At 42.5% G+C, this 22986-nt stretch overlaps 1 protein-coding gene across 1 annotated transcript in view; it reads left to right on the forward strand.

The window, feature by feature from the left end:
- Window positions 1–6360: 6360 nt before the first annotated feature.
- LOC147012336 (protein-glutamine gamma-glutamyltransferase K-like) overlaps window positions 6361–22986 on the forward strand; it is a 48224-nt gene continuing 31598 nt past the window's right edge. The window contains exon 1 of the mRNA XM_085856412.1: window positions 6361–6481. The gene's annotated coding sequence lies outside the window, so the exon portion shown is untranslated. The remainder of the gene's footprint in view (window positions 6482–22986) is intronic.

The raw sequence follows: 22986 nt of genomic DNA on the forward strand, positions 1-22986 counted from the left end.
AGTTTAGCCCAGTTCGCAATGACCAGCTGCCATCCCGGTCTATCTATGATGATCTTGCAACCCGCATCACGGTACCTGCACCCGTTGTAACACCGCAACTGCCTGACCTCAACAGCGAACCCGTGACATCTGCGACGCCAACGGGGCCCACGCCGGCACTGACGTCAGTATGCACACCCCGGCGCAAGACGACACCCGTTTCAGACACGCCAGCAGCACCAGGACGAGGCACACCGAGGCGCGCGATCCTTCAGACGCCACCATCGGCCCCTGAAACCCCGAGAGCCCCATCCCCACTGGGGCCCGATGTGACACCACCAGCACCAGCGATAGGTCAACGCCGATCCACCAGAGCGACCAGCGTGCCTGCCTGGCACAAGGACTACTCCATGGAATAGTCACACGATGGGCGATATAAACTTTTGTTCATTCATTAAACTTAATATTTTCTCAGCCTTTATCTATTAACATAATAAAGACTCGGAGGGAGATAGAGAACATTGTACTTTACGGTACTTCTACATATCGACGGTCCGCTGTGCCAGTGCGCATGCGCAGCCTGACCCGGAGCCAGGGATGTTGTGGGTGTTTCAACCTGTTCAATACTTGTTTGATTATTGTCGTTCCACGCTAATAAAGTGGTCGAACAAATTGAACTCTGTTCTTATTTACTTATCACCACTGAATCGCTACTTATTACATCGAGATCCTGGTAAACTCGAACAGCATGGCATACCTGATTAAACATCCTAATTACCCTTTGAATGCATACCCCCCCCCCTCAAACGTAACAGTATTCAGTTTTTTTTTGTTTTTTTTTAAGACAGATTTTAAAGGTCTGTGACGTGCATGCAGAAAGAAGGTAACAAACAGTTAAACTGTTACAATTTGATTTGGTGACTCCAATAACTGGTAGAGAGCCTTCTCAAGGTGTTGGAATTGTGTAATGATGATTACGAGTATGCCTATAGCCGTGTTGTTGGTATAAATAATACTTTTTGTTGCTTTATCATGATCCTGAACTAACCAGCATTGAAGAAAGAGAGCACGCTGTGTGTTGTGACGTAATCTAACCATTTCTTGGTCTACAAGAAACCCCGAGTTCTTATCCCCCATGCTATGAACGTTTAATTATTTATTTTTAATCAAAATATGAACATGAATCATAAACATTCTGAAATGATTAACAATTAAATAACTCGTTCAAATTAATTCATATTATGATCCACTGAGCACATTATAAGAATGGATCAACAATTTTTGGACACCAACCTGAGCTACTATAAGGACTTGCCTACGCCGTCCACATTCGAACAAGAGTTCGTGTTATTGCGCCGTATATGGGACGGCCAAGCCAGCAGCCCTGATGACATGTCAACAACCCTTGAAGATACTAAAACATGCCCACTGATGGACCCAAATATCACGAAAATCCTAAATTTGTTGCTTCTAACATCTGTGACATCCAGTGGTGTTGAAAGGGCAAACTCTTCACTGAGATCCATAAAGAATGTGTCCAGGAGCACCATGGGAGAGGATCGATTCATTGCCTTGGTGTTGTTATGTGCGCACAAAGATATTGAGTTCGACATTGAGAGGGTGGTGGACATGTATGCCAGAAAATATCCCTGAAAGATGTTATTCATGAATCCTCTGTCTGATTTAAATAGGTTTCATCAGACAATTGCAGTGACGTCACATATCAACGTGATTGGACTTATGGTTATTATCGCTGCAGTTTAAGTTGGAACAATTGATTTGTTTTGATCATTACGCCATTTGATTCATTATATACAATGTTTGCTTTTCAATTAATTGGATTTTTATCCTATGATCTACCTCGCTTTAAGAGGAATGTCAATTCTTATCTCTTGTAGTACATCGCTGAGGTTACATCGCATTTTACCTGACTTCTGCTACTCCCTGTGTCTTGGATGTTTTCTTGTTATTTTTCTCTCTCTTCTATTTTGTTTTGCTTTAGACTCGTCCTTACTAACCTTCCCTTAGCCCCATACCGAGAGTGGCTTTCTGCCTTGTTTGGAGTGATTCCATTTATTTATTTTTTTTTTAAACGCCTAAAACGTCAGCTTCTTGCTTCTCATGGCAGTCAGCATATTTTGATCAACATGCTGCTGATTTAATCCATGAGGCTAGATATGTTGGGCAACCATGTGTCATGATGAACACTACAATAGGTCTGCATTAGCAGAAATGCAGATAATCCATTTTCTCAACCAAAAGTTAAGAGGTTTGCAAATCGCCGCAGGGAAGAGAAGGTGAACAAACATTTTTGGCGTGAGCTCCTTCTTTTAAGCAAGAGAGAACTGGTTCTGATACTGTGGTTGGAATGCATCTTTCAACATTGTCATTGGAAAGGTCATTCTCATTTTGATTTATACACAGTACACCTGGACACCTGTACACACCTATCCAGTTCGCTGCATATAGCAGGGGTGGCAGAAAAAAAAAATCCCTCACAATATCATATCAGCTTGAAATAAGTTAGAGCCAAAAACAAAAAAACTTCTGATTCGTACAATGAAACGTTAAATTAATTAATTATTTGATTAATTACTTACTTAATCCATTCATGCTTAGCAACTGAGAGATATCTGTTATTATTTACAGGTTGCACATGCTCGACCTTATGGACACACCAATTGCCTTGTTTGGTTGGATTTGGTGAAAAGAATGATCAGGTGAATAACCACTGTGCAACAACAACAAAAAAAACTTTTCGTCTGCTACAAAGGGAAATGCAGGTGTTCTTGGCTAAATCTGGGCCACTGATTTCAAATCTGCAGTCAGAATTTAGCCAGAATGTCAGGTTTTCAAAGTATATGTATTAATAATACCCAGCATGCTATATTAGATACTTTATTATTGCAGATCGCCGCATTGTACATCTAATATCAGTGCTTCGTAATTACTTTCACGTCATATTGAGATAACAACAAGTGATCTCTGTGAACAATGCATAGCATACAAACCAAGAACATAAACAAGTTGCAGATAAAGAAGTTAACTGGAAGGGCACTCGGTAGAGCGCATACCCCCGCCACGCAATGCCTGATCCACGAGAACATATCGGACCCATTACATTTTTGAAATATCATGCAATACAGTACTATATCATTTTTGGCTCTATCTCTCAATGGTGAAGAATCACTTTACAAAATAAATAATTCTCGTATCCGGATTTGGATCTTCAACAAGATAGAATCAGTTCGCCCTTGCCACACACCCAACCTGTCCACCAAGTTTCATTTGAATCTGTCAACAACTTTTTGAGATATCGTGCTATATGTTAGTTTAGCCCCATCTCTCAATGGTGAGGAATCACTGAAAAAATTATCGGATTCGGATTCAGATCTTTACCAAAATTGCATCAATTCTTCATTGTCACACACCCAAGATTCTACCAAGTTTCATCCGAATCCGTCCACAAATTTTTGAGAGATCGTGCGAAATATCATTTTTGGCCCTGTCTCTCAATGTTGAAGAATCACTTAAAAAATTCTATGAGTCAGATCTGGATCCGGATCTTCACCAATATCTAATCACTTCGTCCTTGTCACATACCCAACCTGTCCACAAAATTTCATCCGGATCCGTCCACAACTTTTTGAGATATCCTGCACAAAAAACAAACAAACAAGAAGAAGAGGTCGTGCTCTGCATGATACTCGCAAAATCCATATAACAAATTTTACCTCAAAAATAATTGATGGTTATATTCAATGACCAAATATGCAACTCTTCAAATTTCAAGTCAATGGGATGAAAATTGAGGATTTTAGAAATAACACCTTAGTTGTTGGCTTTGGGCCTATGTTGACCTCAAAAATAATTGGCTGGTTGAATTCAGTAACCTGAAATATAAATCCTCTTCAAATTTCAATTCAATTGGATGAAAATTGAGGATTTTAGAAATCTCAACGAAGTTGCTGACCTTTGGCCTCAAAAACTTTCTTCTTGCTTTTGACAAATTACTCTCCTCTACCATGTGGTGAAGTTTCATGAAGATCGGTTTAAAATTGTCACCTATAGGCGATTGACAGACAGACAGACAGACAGACAAACAAACAGAATAACAAAATCGACCAACCAATAAATTTGAAAAATCTTCGATTTGCAAGTAACAAACAGAGAGAGAGAGGGGTGAAAACATAACCTCCTTCCACCTTCAGTGGTGTAGGCAATAAAACATGATCATCCTTGGGAGGGTGTAAACTTGATCGTGAAATCTGCCCCATTGTGAGCGATTCAGAAACAACACTTTAAGTTTACACTCTTCCTTTCAATATAGTCAGTGTCGGCACTGTTCAGAAGTGGGCGAGACACTTGCTCTTGTATGTGGAATTAGTCTCCCGTTGTAGGAACCAGCAGTAATCACCCATCATGTTTGGGTTGAACCGGTCTTAACCCCTAGTTTCCATGACCGAAATGTCTTGGTGGAACTTTTCACCCTCCTCATCGCTTACCTCACCCAGATTAGGTGGGAAGAAATAAAGATGAGAATGCAAGAAGTGCATTTTAAGAGAGATCTTACAGCCCACAGCCATTCAGATCCTACAGCGCATTCAGGCCTTAGCATGTTGTCCACTAATTCCGCATACTGTGCAGCTCTGTGGTTGCCAACAAAGTTCTGCACAACCAACACAATGCTTCCCATGCTGCAAACTCCCGTGGGTTCAGATTATTTTTGAACTCTGGTTCACACACCAGTTCTCGGATCTAGGGCCCAACGAAAATTCCTGCTTTGAGCTTAGCATCATATCAGTTTTCTCTGCACCAAACTTCTCCCTGAGATTTTGGAAGCCATTACCGTCGTGATCCAATGCCTTTACAAAGCCTTTCATAAGGGTTCGGGTCAGGGTTAGGGTTAGGGTTCGCTGATGGGGTTAGGGTTCGGGTTAGTAAAAAATTGTAATGCTGCATGGAAAATTTTACTGAAAAATTCATAGCTTGGTCAGTTTTCATCCATTTTTAATAATTTAAAGTGCATTCTAAATATCTTTTTATGAGAAATAATATTCTACAACAGTTGTATTGCTATAATTGAAACAAAAAATACAAAAAAAAATCTATGATCACTCAAATTCACCCACCAGGGCCAGCGCTATCATAAGGCCAACTAGGCAGCCACCTGGGGCGCAGACCTCAGAGGGGTGCATTACTGACTTTTAAGGGTCACAGTTTTGATGCTAAAGATCTGTATTGCGAACTTGTAGTAATAGCTCGAAGACTTCCAAAGTCTATGCCGCCACAAGAAGTACTTCTCTTCATACTACAACAAAAACTCCTGGATAATGTGCCTAATGTTTCCGTTGCTCTACGGATCCTTTTCACACTTCTAGTATCAGTGGCAAGTGGTGAACGTAGTTTCTCAAAGCTCAAACTTGTAAAAACTTACACACGCTCTACAATGTTGGAAAAGAGACTAGTTGGCTTGGCAACAATATCAATTGAACATGCCCAAGCATCAGCACTTGATTTTGGTTGAATTGGTGACAACATTTGCAAAGGAAAAGGCACGCAAAGTGAAATTTTGATGTCTTAAATTGAAACTTTTATGAGACGTTTTTAACTCTGTCTGTTTTTTGTTTGTTTCTCTGTCTGACAGTAAGTAAAATATTGTGGTAAAATAAATTTAGCAGTTTCAAGTTTTGCGCTTTTTATTTTTTTCTACAAAACATCTGTTTTGAAAAATGGAAGTTGGAAATTTTTTTGGGGGGGATGCAAGTCGCCAGCCTTGCCTAGGGCGCAAAATAGTCTGGCGCCGGCCCTGATTGGACCATGTGTACAACTCAAAATCCTGATGTGCTGAGAAAATTCTGACTTCAGATTCAGAATCAGCATCCTCGATTTAGTCTAGAACATATGTCCCCCCCCCCAGTAGCAAAATCTTTGTTGTCCAGTGTTAACCAGCACCAAGTAAGATCTTAACAGATAACTAGCATTTGTTTTTGTTTTATCAATTTTTAAAAATATTCAATCCAACTTGGTAGTGTGATGGTTAGAGTGTCTGTTCTGAGCCTGGGAGGTCGGTGGTTCGAACCCCGGTCGAGTCATACCAAAGACATTAAAAATGGTACGTGCTACTCCCTTGCTTGACATGCAGCATTGAAAGAGAATAGAGCACGGATAGACAACCATAGGTTGGCAACTATTGCGCTGGTTTGACGGGTCTAATGTCCTCTCCCTTCGCCAATTCCTTGGAAGTGAATCATAAATACAATAGATGGATACCTCAGCATGGGAAAGACAAAGGAGATGAATGGCATTTTGACAGTGGGAGTTTCTCAGCATTTAAATTGATGGGCTGGTCTAGAAAGGTAACATCAGCTGAAAGGAAGCTGGATATAATATTTTACAGGCGTTGGCTGAATACTTAAGTGCCTGACAAGAGAAGCAGGACTGGGCAGAAGCTGGAAGACAGTTCTGTCGACAGGAGGAAAGGGAGAACAAGGATTTGCAGGTGAGTTATGATTGTGGATTTGAAGTCTTGTTTGTGGTTGTGGTTCATTGGTGTTAAGATGAGGACACCTGGCTGGTCTGCCAGAGGTTTCGGGTTTGGGTATAACTGGCTGCAGCGTTATCAAGGATTTGTATTTTAAACTTTTGGAAATGTAGGTCTCAGGAGAATTACCGTGTTGCTGTTGGATCATCGGTGGAAAGCAACGGTCGATACTTGGGAAGGGATACTCCATCTGAGTCAAACTTCCTATGGATGGTTGTTGGTGAGGGCAACGGGAGAATGTTTATCGTAAAAAGTGAATGCAGTAGCTTTCCTTATGGAGGAGATTCAGTCTGGGACGTAAAAAACAAATGGCATAATTTTTGGCTGCAGAACTTGTCATTGGTCTACTGGACACCAATCCCAACTGCCCCTGCTCACTTACGTGCATGACCTTTGATACAATGTACCGTAGGGTTTACTACAATCCGATGTCATTGGTCTACTGCAATCCCAACTGCCTCTACTCACTTGCATGACCAATGATGTGATGCAGGGATCCTTCCTGTTAGCAACACTGAGCTGATGGTAATCTGTGCAAAACTACCTGGAGCCATCTTTTCTTTTTCAGCAACACCAAAGGTGACCCCTGGGGTTGTTGGAGGGATGTGCCATAGCCCTGAATTAAGAAAAGTCTCGAACTCCTCACCTAGTGTGTACTCGTCAGCCAAATTGTGGGGAGTGCTTCCAGTGGGGAGTAGAGTGGTCTACCTTATTTATGCGGCCAAACTCTTGATTGGTCGAACTCAATACGTATTGGTATCGGCACATCAGCAATCTTCAGTGCAATCCTCGTTTTCTTCCTTTCTTCGTTCATATGTGGCACACTGATTCAGTGCTGTGTTCCTTCCAAATTCAGTTAATCAACTTCTACCTTTTACTCCAGCTCTAATGGCATTCTGCTTCTTCTTTCCATGCTAGTTCCCATAACCCTGTCGGTGATTTCATAAATAGCACCTGTGGAATGTGAGCCAAGTGAATACAATACACCGAGCACCACTCATGCAAACCTAATGGCTTGCAGCTCACATGTGATGCGCAACCGTTGCGATCTGACACAGCAAGCAATTGACTGCAACTGGAGGTTTGAGTTTGATATATTTTGCGTTGCGAAACAGTAAGGCCGTGGCATGCGATGCCTACTATCTGCAGCAATAATAATCATACCATCACTGTCTTACTTTATATCCCCCAACATTGAAATAAATTGATTAACAACGAGTTTGATGAAATTGATACATTCCAGTCTTCCAGAACTCGATCCCACATGCCACACAAAAGAATGCAACATGAAACTCAGCTCCATATCCAGCATAAGATAATCTAATTGAGATTGTGCCAAATACACAATTAATATTTTCATTAACTGCATGAGCAGGCATACAATATCCTCATTTTGCAATCGCAACTACGACTCGACGCTCATCTATCATACCATTTGTATGGGTATCTATGGCAACAAGTCAAGTGTCTTAGAATTACCCACAGCAGCCACTCAATTCGTGCGGCGTAGTGTCCCTTCAGATTACATGGGATGTGCAGCACAGAGGGACTGACTATTAAAAGAGAAAATTGTTTACATAGTCAAGGCTCGTGGAAGAGCGAGTACAGTAAACGGATCAGGATGTAATGGACAAAAACAGCAAAGGACGTAAAACACGCATGTATGGAGTGGACAAAATGGATACAAAGGATGCATGGGATGGACGAAATGGATACAGGAGGAAACTCTAAGGTGGGAAAACTGGAATACTGGAGATGGGATTTTTGTTTGGCGAATAAGGTTAGAAAAGATCATGATTTTGGATTGGGGACAACCTGAGATGATGGTGAGCAGCGGTCTTGAAAACCTGGAGGGACAAATGAGATGGAAGAGGATGTGGAAGTTAATTCCACAGGTTTGAAAAAAAAGAGGAACAAATATGTGGAGGTGAACAATGTTCCTGGATTTAGGTAGTTCCACCAGAAGAGGGTTGATGGTGGACCATGCGAGTTTTGTAGAAAACTGGTGGGATGAAGCATGGAAAGAACAGAGGTTGCAATACCACAAAGGAGGTGGTCAAGACAGAGAGACCACCGACCTGTCTGCGATGGTGAAGTGATAAGCCCATCAACTCAGCTTCATCACAGAAGATGCCAATGATCTTGAAGGCCTTGGTTTCCATGGCGTCAAGCTGATCAATATGTGAGGAAGAGGGGAAGGCAGTACTCCATCAAGCTGCAGATGAAGGCCTTGTCAGTGGATAGGGTTCAGGTGTGCCAAGGAAGGACTTTCTATGACTGAGGATGCTCAGTCAGTGCTGGCTCTGGAATACAACTTTAATTTGCTCAAGAAAGATCATGGCTGATAGTGAGAGACAGGAGTATGAATGACTGAACTTCTTCAAGAGGATTGTTGAGAAAGTAGATCGGTGGGTTTGCCAGATGGTCCTTTCAGAGAGAGATAGTGAGAGTGTGAGGTTTGTCAGGATTGAAAGAGACATTCCAAGTATTTGACGATCTTGTGATTTTTTTTTAAAGGTCTGAAGAGAGGGAGGAGGTTGTAGCCCACCTATCTGAACGATGAGGGATGCACAGCAAAGGATGGAGTTATTGACACAGGGTCCAGGAGCAGTTTGTTGTGACTGGGAAGGATGGGTACTGAGAGTGAGGGGTTGTTGAGACAAGATTTCAAAGCAAACACATAATTCAGACATTACACCTCACAAGCAGAGTCGGCTGTGGTGCCATTTGAAATAAGGGATGGAATGGAAGGGGAGCATACACCAGAGACAGACTTGAAAAGACACAGTTAGAGATAGGGGGAGGTGGTGTTGGGATAGTGCAATATAGGGGGGCTTTGTGGGAGCAAGGTGAGGCTTTGGGAGGATTGAGTGTGGGGGAAGGTTTAAGTGTGTGGGGTGGAGGTGAGGTTTTGAGTGTGTGGGGTGTGGGAGAAGGTTTTATCGGGTGAGGTGAGGAGGAAGCATTCAGGGGGTGGGGTGAGGGGAAGTAATGAGATGGTGTGGTGAGGTAGGATTAGAAAAGGGGTGGGGGGGGACATGAAGCTTTGAGGGGATGGGATGGGGGTGTATGCTTTCCTGACTCCATATTCCCAACTTTGAAAGACAGAGATAAAGATCATTGTATGGGAGATAAGAAAGCTTGTTAAACACACAGAAAAATGCTGAAGTGTATGTGAGGGGGTGACCAAGGGGTGAAGTTTGTGGACAAGGTGCATAACAGACAAAAACCTCAGAAAAATAATCCGTTTGAAGAAGAAAAGACAAATATCATGGTGGAGAAGAAAAAAATATCACAATTGTGAAAGAGATGCAAGGGTTGAAATGCATTCTTAAAATGATTTATTTTATTTTAAAAAAGCATTTATATTTAATGTAGATTCAGGTTGGAGAAAAGAGAGGGGGGTGTAGGGTGTAGAACCAAGGGCAGAAGGAAATTCAAAAGGAATAATGAGAATCGTTATGGAGTGAAATATATTTTGTATGCTTCCGGTGACGATATCGCTGGTGGCATGTTTTCGGGTTGTCCGTCCGTCCGTCGGTACATACGTATGTAAAATTTTCTGTTTTCTCTGCAACCGCTTATCTGATTGACACAAAATTTTGACCATGAATGCGACTCATCATGCAGAATTTTTTTCATGATAATTATGACGTCATAGGTCATGTGAGGGTGGCATCCATGTTGGAAAAACCGAAAAACTTCGGACCTCCATCTCCGAAACCGATCCATGCAAAAAATTGAAACTTGGCACACTTAAAGTACTCCCCATGGGAAACAAGTGTGATTTCTTTTTTTGGATGATGTCATTCGTGACTTCGTTATGATGTCATAATTGCATCTGTCAAACACTATCAGTATGAAAATGTTTGAGGGTCATCTCGGGCTAAATTATAATTACAAAAAAATAGATGACGTTTAATCGGTCACGTGTTTTGGCAGCCATATTGTTTTTAGCATAACACCTTCAAATATCTTCTTCTCTTCTGTAATGTAATGGCTGAACAGATCGAGACAAAACTTTACAGGTATGATCACCTATCCATGAGGAACAAAAAATTTCACCATGTATGATGTCACTGGTCACATAGTTTGGCAGCTGTGATATTTTGAATAATAAACATTTAAAAATCTTCTCCTGAACAGCTTGACAGATCGAGGGGAAACTTCACTTACGTGTTAGAGCTTTGGTGATTGTGTACGGAGTGCTGTTGGTGGGGGTCTTGTTAAGGGTGGTTAACTATTGAGATTGTGCTGTTGGTTAATTAAGTGCTGTTGGTGGGGGTCATATAAAAAAAACTACAAAAGAAACATACAAAAAATATTTTTCTTTAATTGATTAAAAACTTTTTTTTTTTTTGCATTTTCTTTGGATCTTTTTTTCTCGTTTTTATTTTTGCATTTTCTTTATTCTAGTTTTGTATTTTTATTTAATTTTCTGAAATTTATAGAATTTGTTTTTCACTTGGAAGTTGTGGGTTACGATGTGTAAATAAAGGTGGAAAAGTCTGATTTAAGGTAATTTAATAATTCCAGGCTATAAGGCAACAAAAGGTGAAAACTTTGAAAGAGGGTGTGGACTTTCTGTGGGCACTGCATGTGTCAAGCCACATCATTCTTGGCAACTAAGATTAGATGCTAAGATTATCACTCACAGTCATCTAAACAAGGAATTTTGAAATACAAAGCAGAGACACACCTTGAGGACCATTGGAACATTTTTTGTGTGCGAGATTAATTTTGATTGATATCGAGCATCGCCTGAAGGTGAGGAGGTGCTGTTCAAAAATTACCCAATCTGGAAATTCTACACCTTTCTTTTTTTATCACTCCTCTCTTGCCACTCCTTTCTACTTTATCACAGTTTTACCCCAACGATCCCTCATGTATTTCATACTAGCAAATACAACCCGTCGCTTCGCTGATGGGAATACAAGGAGGGAGGAGAAAAAGAGGGGGGGAGAGGGATGGGGGAGAGAGGAGTGAGAGTGGGGAGGTGGAGGAAAAAGGGAGAGGAGGGGTGGGAGAGCAAGGATGGAGGGAGAGTGAGGAGAGGTGGGGGAAAGGAAGGCAGTGTGAGGAGAAGGGAAGGATAATAAAACACACCCAAAAAGCAACATTTTCTTTTTAACCACTGTGTTCGATATAAAACCAGGTGGGAGTATTTAAAACCCACGCTATCTACCTCGCAAAGGCCCGCTTGCATGCATGCATGCTCGTACATGTAGTGACCTTTGCACCCCTCCAGTCGGCTCACTCCATATTTGATTCATACATGCTTCACTCTGGGGAAGCAGTTTTCAATTAAAAACTAAACAATCAGTCCTAAATAGTCCCTTGAACAGGGGTGGGGGGGGGAGGTGGAGATGAGAGTGAGTGAGGAAGGGGAAGGATAGGAAAGGGAGAAGGGGGGGGAGAGTGGAGAGGGAAGAGGAAGAGACAAGGTAGGGGGAGCAATGTGGGAGGAGGGGTGGGGGAGCTATGAAAAGGGGGAAGAGCGAGGAAGGGGTGGGGGTGGGGAGAGCGACACCTCACCAAACATCACTATCCACTCTGGGAGGGAGGGTGGGGGCGAGGAGGAGAAAGTGGGGAGGGGGAGAAGATTTTGGAGGAGGTAAGTGTAAGGGGAGGAGGGATTCTTGAATTGCATTTGGCAGTGGGACTTGTGGAGAAGCGGGGGGGGAGGGGGGTTGGTACAAGACATGAGGGAGCAGGATGTGAGGACAGGAACTGGGAGGGAGTGGGGGAGGGGGGTTAAAGCACTCTATGCAAGAGTAAATTTGTCTTCCTTTCCTTCTCCTTCTCACCCAAAATGGAGAGGCCTATTAAAGTGGGAAAATAATAACCAGATGGAGCCAGGGACATCGTGTGAGGGAAACATTTCTCGCAGCAAGGGGCATGCGAGGGTTTGGGGGGAGCAGAGGAGGTGGAATTTTCAGACTCCAAACTCAGGCATAGATACAAATTTGTGAAGTAAGCAATGTGGGTTGTGTCACCATGGCCTTAGAGGCTGTTTTGAGTCCACAAAGTGATGCCAAAGTGACCAATGTGGCAATTTTTGGCAAACAGGACGACTAATTGGTCCATCAGCGAAGCAACGGTTAGGCTTTCCTAGTATGTAATGTATACATACAAACACACACACACAGAGGCTTTGCAATAGTCTCACAACCACTTTGGAGCGAGACTAATTATAATACCTGACCAAGTCACCTTCAATCGAACATCAGGCCTGGCCAGCCTCTTTCGTGAAAGACTCAGTAGAAAATCTTTCCCCAGCCGACCCAATTCTGTCTGTCTGTCTGTCTGTCTGGACCATAACGTTTTATTTTTATAATTTGAGCTTTTGTCATAAAATTTTCAACAAAGCTTTATGATTAATATGGAGAAGACAAATTACGAATTTGGTCAAAACGTCAAAGGTACGGAGTTTAGCATGTGGAAGAAGAAGTCTGATTACAAAATGGACGGACCTTGCATTTTTCAGATGCTTTCCAGTTTAACTTTTGTGACCTTTTTGGAACTTCTGATACCTCCACCACCAAAGGTGTACGGAGGTTATGTTTTCACCCCTATCTGCTTGTCTGTCTATTTGACTGAGCAAAATATCTCAAAAAGTTGTGGACGGATTTGGACAAACTTTGGACAGGTTGGGAGTGTGACAAGGACAAATTGATTCGATTTTGGTGAAGATCCGGATCTGGACACCAGAACTTTTTTTTGATTTTTTTTCAGTGTTTCTTCACCATCAAGAGATGGGGCCATAAACTCAACATGGTATGGCATCCTAAAAAAGTTGTGGACGGATTATGACAAAACCTGGTGGATGAGTTGGGTAGACGACAGGAGCAAGCTGATTCGATTTTGGTTCAGGTCCAGATGCAGATCAGGCCTATCAGTGGAATACAAAACGTAAACTGTTCAGCCTGGTGGAGGTATGTGCTCCACTGAGTACCATTCTAGTTTTCTCCAAAAAATTTTTTAACTGGTGTATACTTTACAAACACACTGCTGCAATTATAGAGTGAGAATAAAACAAATCAGGAACAGATTGATATATACCATCTCGCAATGGAATGTAACAGACATACCAATTGTCATTTTTGGTCCTCTGGTTTATTTTTCAAAACTTATTTTTTTCAGATTAATTATGCATCTATTGATGAGGTCCAGTGGTGAAAGTGATTTAGGGCCCAAATAGCCTTCCAAGGAATCCCCACCCCCCAACGAACCTTTCTTTCCTCGCTATGTGAATGGAACAAGGAGAGCTGGCTGCAAGTTTCCGAAACTGTGAAGCCAATGTGGCACAGTTATAAGACTCTCTCTCTCCACACTTCATGAGATAAAATAATTGGGGCATGGCTGAAAAGCTGCCATTTTTATCCCCCGCCGCTTGGCGGAAGGGGGATATTGTTGTTACCCAGGTCATCTGGCTGTCCGTCCGTCTGTCCGTCCGTCCGGGCATCAATATTTATAGCTGTGAGTGCGATAACTCATAAACTGTTCGCCATATCGATTTGAAATTTGGGTCACACATGTACCACCTGAAAAGGAAGAACCCTATTGATTTTGGGCGTGGCCGGATCCAAGATGGCCGACTGGGGCGGCCATCTTGAAAAAAATGGTTTTTGTAATAAATGGAAAAACGCGAATCTGATTTCAATTATTTTTGGTTACTACGTTCCTCACCCCTGGGGAACTTTTTCGAGATGACCAAATGGTGTCTTGTTTCCAATTCACCTCCCTCATTATCTGGAATATGTATGACCTTTTTCATTCAATGGCGGGGGATTCCCCATCTCTGATGGTATATTTAGCCTTTTACTGTCTTCATTAATTGCTGGAATCCTTCAGATTTCGGCAATTTATATTGGTCGGTTGTGTGTGTCATTCTGTGTGTCTCTCTGTCTGTGTGTTTGTTTACCCTGTAGTAGCCACACCGTTTCAGCGATCATGACCAAACTGGGTACAGACGTCGGCCATGGTCCAACTTGGACACTTGTCGTTTTTGATGAATCTAGGTCAAAGGTCAAGGTCACCGAAAAACAAATTCTTATTTTCGCAATAATGTCCGCTAAAATGGTCGTTTCGACTTCAAACCAAATCCAAAATGTGCATCTTCCAATTCTGCATCCAACCATATGTCTCATTGGGGTGTCACATCAACACAGTTCTTAGCGGTCAGGGGTCGAATGTCAGGGGGGGTCGGGTCAAAACTTTCAAATTGCAATAAAAATGCTATTTCAAGTCCGATTGACTTCCAAGTTATGATCATGACCAAATTAAGTGCTATAACTCATTAAACAGTCGCATTATCGACTTATAAGAACCAAATTGATTTCTTGGTTTTTGTTTTTTCAGAGATCATGGAGATATGACAAAGTTATTCCGGCAATTCCTTGCTCAACGAGCAATTTCATTTTATTCTTAAGAAGTCAGACATTTGACAGTTCCCTGCCTTGAGCACACAAGTTGATGCATGCACCCAGTTACACAAATACTGGTTTGTCAAGCCCAGCAGCATAAACAGGAAAACTTACGGCTGCAAAAGTAACAATGATTTGAAGAGACTGCTTCAGATCATGCCGATTAAGAAAAAGGATCAGTTTTACAAGGATATTTTAAACTCGAAAAGGATCAGTTTAACTCATTACAATTCATGAGGCATCTTCCATGAGATTCAGCAAAGAGCATATTCACCCTGGAAAGGTCGTGGCATTGGAGTTGGTGGATATGTTTAAATTTGAATCATATAGGTACCTGGATGCATTGGAGGTAGACGGGTATGGGGATATTGGCAGGACTTGTAGGTAGAGTAGCTTGGATGTGGATAGGCGACGATACTGGAGTTGGTGTAGTGCAGGCATGATGGGCCGAATGGCCTCCTCCTGCATCAAAGTTTCTTGGGTGTGTTCTTGTGTGACCAATCGGGTGTTTAGATGCCGATTATTTTGCAGGCCAAATTGACACCCAATTGTGGTGAGTCAGAACTTGGCAGTATTTGTGAACATTTTTTACTTCCGAGCTATGAATACCCCCCATCGAGAGTTCAAAGAATCAGTATATTCATACATGGTGAGCTGCAATCTCGAATAAGTATTCTTATCATCCTGCAATGTGAAGGAGGACTCAGCAGGATGAATATTATTTGCTCTCCTATCAGATTATGAGTAGAACACCGGGTACACTGATTTTATACTCAATATTGGGTCATCTCTGCAGCAATGAAATCTACTCCCATATGTGAAGTCTTGGATATACGACGAGCATAAAAATAAGAGTTGCAACTGCATCTACTTGAATGCCTAGGAGGCGCAAAAGGAATCAACAGCATCAACCACCCCTCTGCAGAAATAGTCTGTGCATGTCTCAGTGCAAGGTTTGTTTTCTTGCTGTTTTGCTCACAGGTTGGTTTTTTTTTTATCCTTCGTGCATTGGGTGGGTGGTTTGGGGGGTGACGTGATCACCTTACGGATAATGTGCTAATTTTTACAAATGAGGAGATACTCCACACTTGATACAGGAACCCAAACTCTCTCATTACTTTCTCTTTCACAAAACGAGTTGTGTGTTCAGGTAAAAATGCCCCAACAGGCTAGTTCTGGCCTGTTGGTAACACCATCTGAATCCAACCCTTATGAAGCCATGAGGAGACAATTCAAATCTCATAAACCCTGTTACCCTAGCCATTGTTTACGAATGTCCATGAAAATGGTTTAAGGATATACATAAATGTCTTTGGCCTGCATGTGATGTATATACAAGCTCTTCCATATGAAACTAAGATCAAATCGGAAAAGCTATCATAGCAAACCTTTCTGGCAGATCAACTAAATTTTTCATCAGACACACCTCAACCAATCTGTTTTCTTCATTTCATCAGTCATTTATGTACAAGTTTTTTTTTTTTTCCATCAACTATCAAATGAAATGAAAAATTGTTGCAAACAAAGCCCTCAGGGAAATTTACAAAGTTTGGTAAAACAAATATGTCAATGTTTTGAGCTTTATTAATGAGCCCTCCCGAGGAGAACCAGCGCAGTGTGAGAAGCCATACTTCATGGAACTCCTTGTACATGGATCTGGATGAGCTTGGTGCGGTTCAGGAATGGCTTAGCACTGTGGAGAATACCCAGAGGGTGACTGGCTTTTGAATTTCGCTTGATCTGTCCGAGCTTCTTTGAGTCATCTTCACTTCCTTATCATTCAAAACACCCCATATGTATACCTCTGAGAGCATAATTAAATTCTCCAAAAGCACTCACCACATTTTTGGTATATACATGACTGTAAGTGTCAAAAAAAAAATATATATATATTGTTGCGGCCACGAATACGGAGACACCAGTTTGTCACTCAGGGAGGATTAATCCCCGGTTGGCCTCGGTAGAGCCGGACCTGGGGCCACCGCTCACAATTAACGTTGTGGTACGGTGGGTTGTTTTAAAACCACAAACGCCACCCAGTCAACCACGAGTTCCAGTGTCCGCCGTCTAATTATTCCATTTAACTACAGGTCACGTGGTTACCTGAGCGGGGAGCGTGCCCTCGGCAAAGCACCATTATTATCTGATTAGATTTTAATTAGGGTGGCCGAGCATTTTAACTGCTGGTGCGTGCCGACGATTTTTTTGGTCAAATCTGTGGTAATTACCTCCCAGTCTATCTCGGTTCGAACAATGCTAGACCAATGGAAGGGAAAGGACAAACACGGACAGGTTGGAAATCGACAAATAATTTATTAATAATAAAATAAATAAATAAAAAGAACTTTTTATTTGCTGAGGTAAATAAAGAATTTCAAAGCAAAATCAATCAAAATGCCAGGAAAGAGACAAAGAGCAGATGATTATCGGGGGTTGATTTACTCACAGCTAAACACAGACTAGGGTACCCAGCACATTCAGAAGGGGGAGAATCGTCTCACTCACCAGAAAGTCGTCCGTGAAGCGAAAACGTCCTGAAAATGTGTGCGTACGTGTCACATCCGTCGCCAGCACCCAGCTTTGCCGTGCTCCCTCTCGTGGGGCAGCCTTGAACACCAGTCGAAGTCTGGAGAGCACTGAGATCGTCCGTCGCGGGTTTAGACCCTGGTGTCGTTGGTGATCGACCCGTGCCTCACTTGTCTGCGGCTTTGTTCACACCCACACGCGCACCACACGCTCGCTTGCCGAAGCACTGGAAGGGCGAATTGTCTCTTCGTTGCTGGTCAGACACCCGCTTCTTGGTAGCTTCTCTCGCCCTTTGCTTTTTCCTCTCTGAAGAGAAAAAGTGTGAAGAGAAAAAGTCCAGACTTTTTCTCCTCAGAAAGTATCTCTTTCTCTTCAGAATGTCTCTCTCCTCTCAGAACGTCCCTCTTTAACTTTTTGCTCACTTTTTTATATCTCAGAAAGTCTCTCCTCACAGAACGTCCCTCTTTCACTGTTTCATCACTTTTTATATCTCAGAACGTCTCTCCTCGCAGAACATACCTCACGCTTTCTTTCGCTCGTTTTTATATCCCCGGGCCGTCTCCGCGGGGTACCGTCCGCCCCAAGCTCACCCGCCCCACTGGGGAGCAGTTACCATAACGACCCGTGCGTTCTCAAAAAAGACGGGTGTCGGAGCTCGCGAAAGAATGTTTCTGAGGAAAAATGAGGGTGGGCTTCAGAGCTCGTGAAAGAAATGTGTGTGAATGAGTTTGTCGTAAAGAAAAAAAAGCTTCCCACAAGAGAAGTGGAAGAACATGATGAAAGGCAAGTGCAAAAACTTCAAACTTGAGACCCTCCCACCAACAACAGAAGCCTTCACACTACATATTCTTCGAGCCCATTACCAGGTGGCAGTTTGGCGTTCTGCTGCATATCCTGATCATCCAGACATGGACCCCTCTCAATATGGATGGGAGAAGGATCTCATCACCAGGAGCTTAGTACCAATTCAACTTCCTCCCAACACCCCCATAGCACCCGATGGCCTTCTAAGAACCCTTTGTTGCAGCTGTGATTCAGAAAAATCCTGCAAGACAAAGCGTTGTTCCTGCCACAAGAACAACACAGGTTGTGCCATTTTCTGCAAATGTGCAGAGTGTAATACAGGATGCCATAATCCATTCACTTGTAGCTCAACAGAGGATCAAGATGATGCTCAATCCATGGATGAAAATATTGGGGATAGGATCACGATGAGAGGGGGCCTGAGGTATGAATTGAAGGTCACTTCTCACCTTGCTAAAAGTCTACCACTTATGCCTCAATATTATTACTTGATGCTGTAATTGTATTAGCTCTCTGTGTGCTTAGTCGAACAATAAGAGTGCATTTTCTGATATGAACTGAATACATGTACTTGCTCTGGATTAGCACAAGCTCTTTAGAATTGTTAGTCAAAATGATTTATTAGTCAAATTAGTCTTTAGTTATGTAGATAGTTTAATAGTTACACCATGCTTTGCAATATGGAATTTGTTGTTTCGATTATTACAATGCTAATACTCCAAATACATAATTTTGACTAAATTTACGATTTTGACTATCGTTTGGTAAAGATCTATGACAGGTATCATTCTTTTGATTTATTAAAATATGGTGTTATAGAGTACCCAGACATGATAATGTGTGTGACCTTGATTTTTACAGTAAGACATTTAGATTAAGTTGGGTAATTAATATTTATTCATAATAAATATTTCACATTCAACATTTGTGAATGATGTCTTATGCTTAAATGTGAATGGAATGGTTATTTTTTTTTTTCTCTCCAAATTTGAGATAGTGACCACAACCTTAACATGTGACCTTCATGTCCAATCACAAAAATAATGTCATCAATAGATTTATAACCCACCCAATGCCCAATCCCCCAAAATAAGTAGTATATGGTGATTTGTAACACTTAGTTTAAAAAGTTTTAAAAATGGGCACTATTATTACAGTCATCTTTGAGAAATGCATTGAAATGATCATTTTTCACTAATGAATGGCCTTTACCTTGACTCTGTCATGTGAGTTTCACCTAAAAATGCCAAAATAACATCATATTTGAATTCCCAACCCCCAAAACCTCCCAAAAAGAGGTATTACATCATGAATTGTGACACTTGATAACAAAGTTACCAAATCAGCAGTATTATGGCGGCCATCTTGGATGCCATCTTGATTAGCGGGTTTTACCAAGCAATACTCCACCGGTACTCATCAGTTTCTAAAAGTATACAATGTAAGGAGTCAAAATCAATCAAAATCTCATATAGGTCTTCCGCTGCAAGGTTGGGCTGATTTTGCCTGATTTCCTCCAGACTAAGGGCGCCCCTTTATATGAACTTTTCTCGAGCATTACTTGGTTCTTTCGAAGAACACAAAGGTAGTACAGCATGCACACAAGACTTTTTTGAATGTGCCTTATTTTCTATCTTCTGGAAATTTTCCACAATCCATGGAATGTCCCTTCTTTTTTATAGTTTGCCACATGGCACATACCAAATAAAGGGGCCTTTTCTATGCCTCTGGCATTTTTCCCAAGAATTATCGATTGGGTGCGTTTTCACTTCGGTATGGGATGGGTACTCGGTAGTATAGCAATTTAGTAAGCAATAATAACTACTAACTACTCTTTTCAGGGAAATAATATAGAAGTCAATCTATCAATAATGATATATATATATATATATATATATATATATATATATATATATATATATATATATATATATATATATATATATATATATATTGTTGCGGTATTCGCGCCCGCCGGCGTGTGAGCGGCCACGTAACTCGAATCGCGGCACGTCGCCCACCGGACGGACAATCCCGTCGTGACCCTCTCGGACTAACGCCGGGAACTAGTCACGGGTGGGCCTTTCGGCCTCACCACGATCATGCTAATCGGCCCCCCGCGTGGGATAGGGTTGTTCGCCAAATTCGACCTACTTAAGTACCCACACGGAGGGTATGCAGGGCGATCGCACCTCGCCGCAGGTCGACTTCGGACACTGGCCACTTTAAGCGACCCGTTCCGTACTATCGGGATAACCGAGCGGTGTTATCGTCAACCTCAACGGTTCCGATTAATTATCGGGCGTATTTAGCCCACGACCAACCCTTTATGTGAAGTAAGATGGAGATTCAATTAGAGAAAAGACGAAGCGAAACGGGAGAAACAGTTCAACATAAAGCACATTTATTCCGCGGCAAACGGAAAGCACACATATACAATTATGCACCAAAAGCAAATGTAAAAGTAACACGACAATTCTGCACAAAAAGCAAATGTAAAAGTAACACAACAATTATGCACAAAAAGCAAATGCAACAAAAGAGACACAATGCAGATCTACTACCGACTACGCGAGCACACGGCAACACTTACACAGTTTTACTTCACAGACGGCGCCGACAACACATATACTCCAAAGCAAAAGAAAAAGGGGCCACCCTCAATGACAAGGGGGCAGACGGGCCTGGGGCCGAGACCGCGTCGAGCCTACCCGTCTGGTGATGAGCCGCAAAATGGCGGCGGCGCCCCGACTCCGCGGGCCTCGCTGGCACTGCCTGGAATGGGGTGGGAACGGGGCCCCCTTCTCACACTATCTCAGCGCGGGGGGGGAAACAGGGGGGGGGTTGTTGATGCTCGGGGGGAAAGAGGATATCTGGCTGGCTTGGGTCCCGCGACGAGCGACGCCACTGCGACCTCGACCACGTTCCCGGCCTCCCCTCTCCGCAGCTCCCCGACTCTGACACGAGCGCAGACCTCCACAAAGCTCCTTGGCTTCTCCAAAACTCTCCGGACCCCGACAGACACTCTCTCGACTGATTTCGCCGCCGCCAGAACTCTCCAACTCTTCGAGCCCGAAACAGAAACTCTTAACTCGACTGAATTCGCCGCCGCCACAACTCTCCAACTCTCCCCCCGATTCGCCCCGCGCTCGGCGCTTTATAGTGCGACAGGAGAAACCATATGCAGATTTTTGGATCAGGATCGGCTCGGGGGCGGAGCCACGCTCGCCCATTGGACAGAGGAAAAGTGGGCGTGAATCATTCTTGATCCGATTTCTCGGAAAGGCCACTTTTTGCACCCGCTGCTCGGTGCGCGCCCTGTACGAGTCCAGGATCGGTGCCCACAAGCGGTGCGGGAATGGCGGTGATGCGATGGTTGCGAGGGCGAGTTGTGACGGTAAAGGTCGTGGCTGTTGGCGTTGTTGTTGTTGTGAAGCGGCGTTGCGGTTGGTGGTTGGTGTGTGAGCGGTTGTGGAGAAGGTGGATGTTGTGAAGGCGGTTCTGGAGAAGGTGGCTGTGGTTGTCGACATGCGGTTGGTGGTGGTTGTGGTGGTAGTAATGGCGGTTGGTCCAAAATAAAGATAGTAAAAGAAAAACGGCTATCTAAAAGGGTCGCAGCCCGAATGAATGACATTTATTCCCTCTAAACAACGGGTTTGGGCTAACTACACATATACTTACAGAGATATCTCACCTAAGGGACCTGAATGGTGGTTTGCGAATTTCGTCAACCACAACTATATATATATATATATATATATATATATATATATATATATATATATATATATATATATATATATATATATATATATTATAATATAACATATATTGGTTTGTCGATCTTGACATAATATTGTAGGAGGTGTCTCTGGCTTTCAAAAGGAATTAGCCACTGTGGCTAACCCAGATTTAGATTGATAATCCACAGGAGAAAGGAAATAGCCACATATTTTCTTCAAAAGTTTTTTTTTAAGCAATATGAAATAATAAGTTAATTTTAAGGCAGATGTGCGAGTGTGATGGTTGAGGTTGGTTGGATGAGTGAGTTGGGTTGTTCAGATTGGTTGGATGAGTGAGTTTGACATGTGAGATTGGTTGAATGAACGATTTCGGTATTTGGTTAGCCCAATGGCACCTGCATAGCCCCGCACAGCTCGATTTTTTTTTTCATTTTTGTGTCAAGGTCACAAGGTCACGAACTTAGAAAATTGCGAAATGAGTTTTTAGGGGGTATCCAATTTCAATTTGCATCTTCTCCTCGGGGGTTTGTCGAATCTGGCAGGGGTTTCGGTATTTGGTTAGCCCAATGGCACCTGCATAACCCCACAGAGCTCTATTTTTTTTTTTTCATTTTTGTCCCAAGGTCAAGGTCACAAGGTCACGAACTTTGAAAATTGCGAATTTTGACATAAAAATCCATCTTCTCCGAGGGGGTTTGTCGAATCTGGCAGGGGTTTCGGTATTTGGTTAGCCCAATGGCACCTGCATAGCCGCACGGAGCTCGATTTTTCATGTTCGTTCCAAGGTCAAGGTCACAAGGTTACGAACTTAGAAAATTGCGAATTTTGACATAAAATCATACGACCGCCCAAACTTTGCGAGTTAGGATGACAATATTTTTTATGCATAATCTTGAGGTCATTCCCCACCAAAAGTCTTGAAACCATTTTGCTCTATCTCGAACACCTTGCCCGTGGCGCCCCC

The sequence above is a fragment of the Eptatretus burgeri genome, chromosome 15 (genome assembly GCF_056783735.1).
Source record: "Eptatretus burgeri isolate ZD-2024b chromosome 15, Ebu_testis_v1, whole genome shotgun sequence".
NCBI classification, from domain to species: Eukaryota; Metazoa; Chordata; class Myxini; order Myxiniformes; family Myxinidae; genus Eptatretus; species Eptatretus burgeri.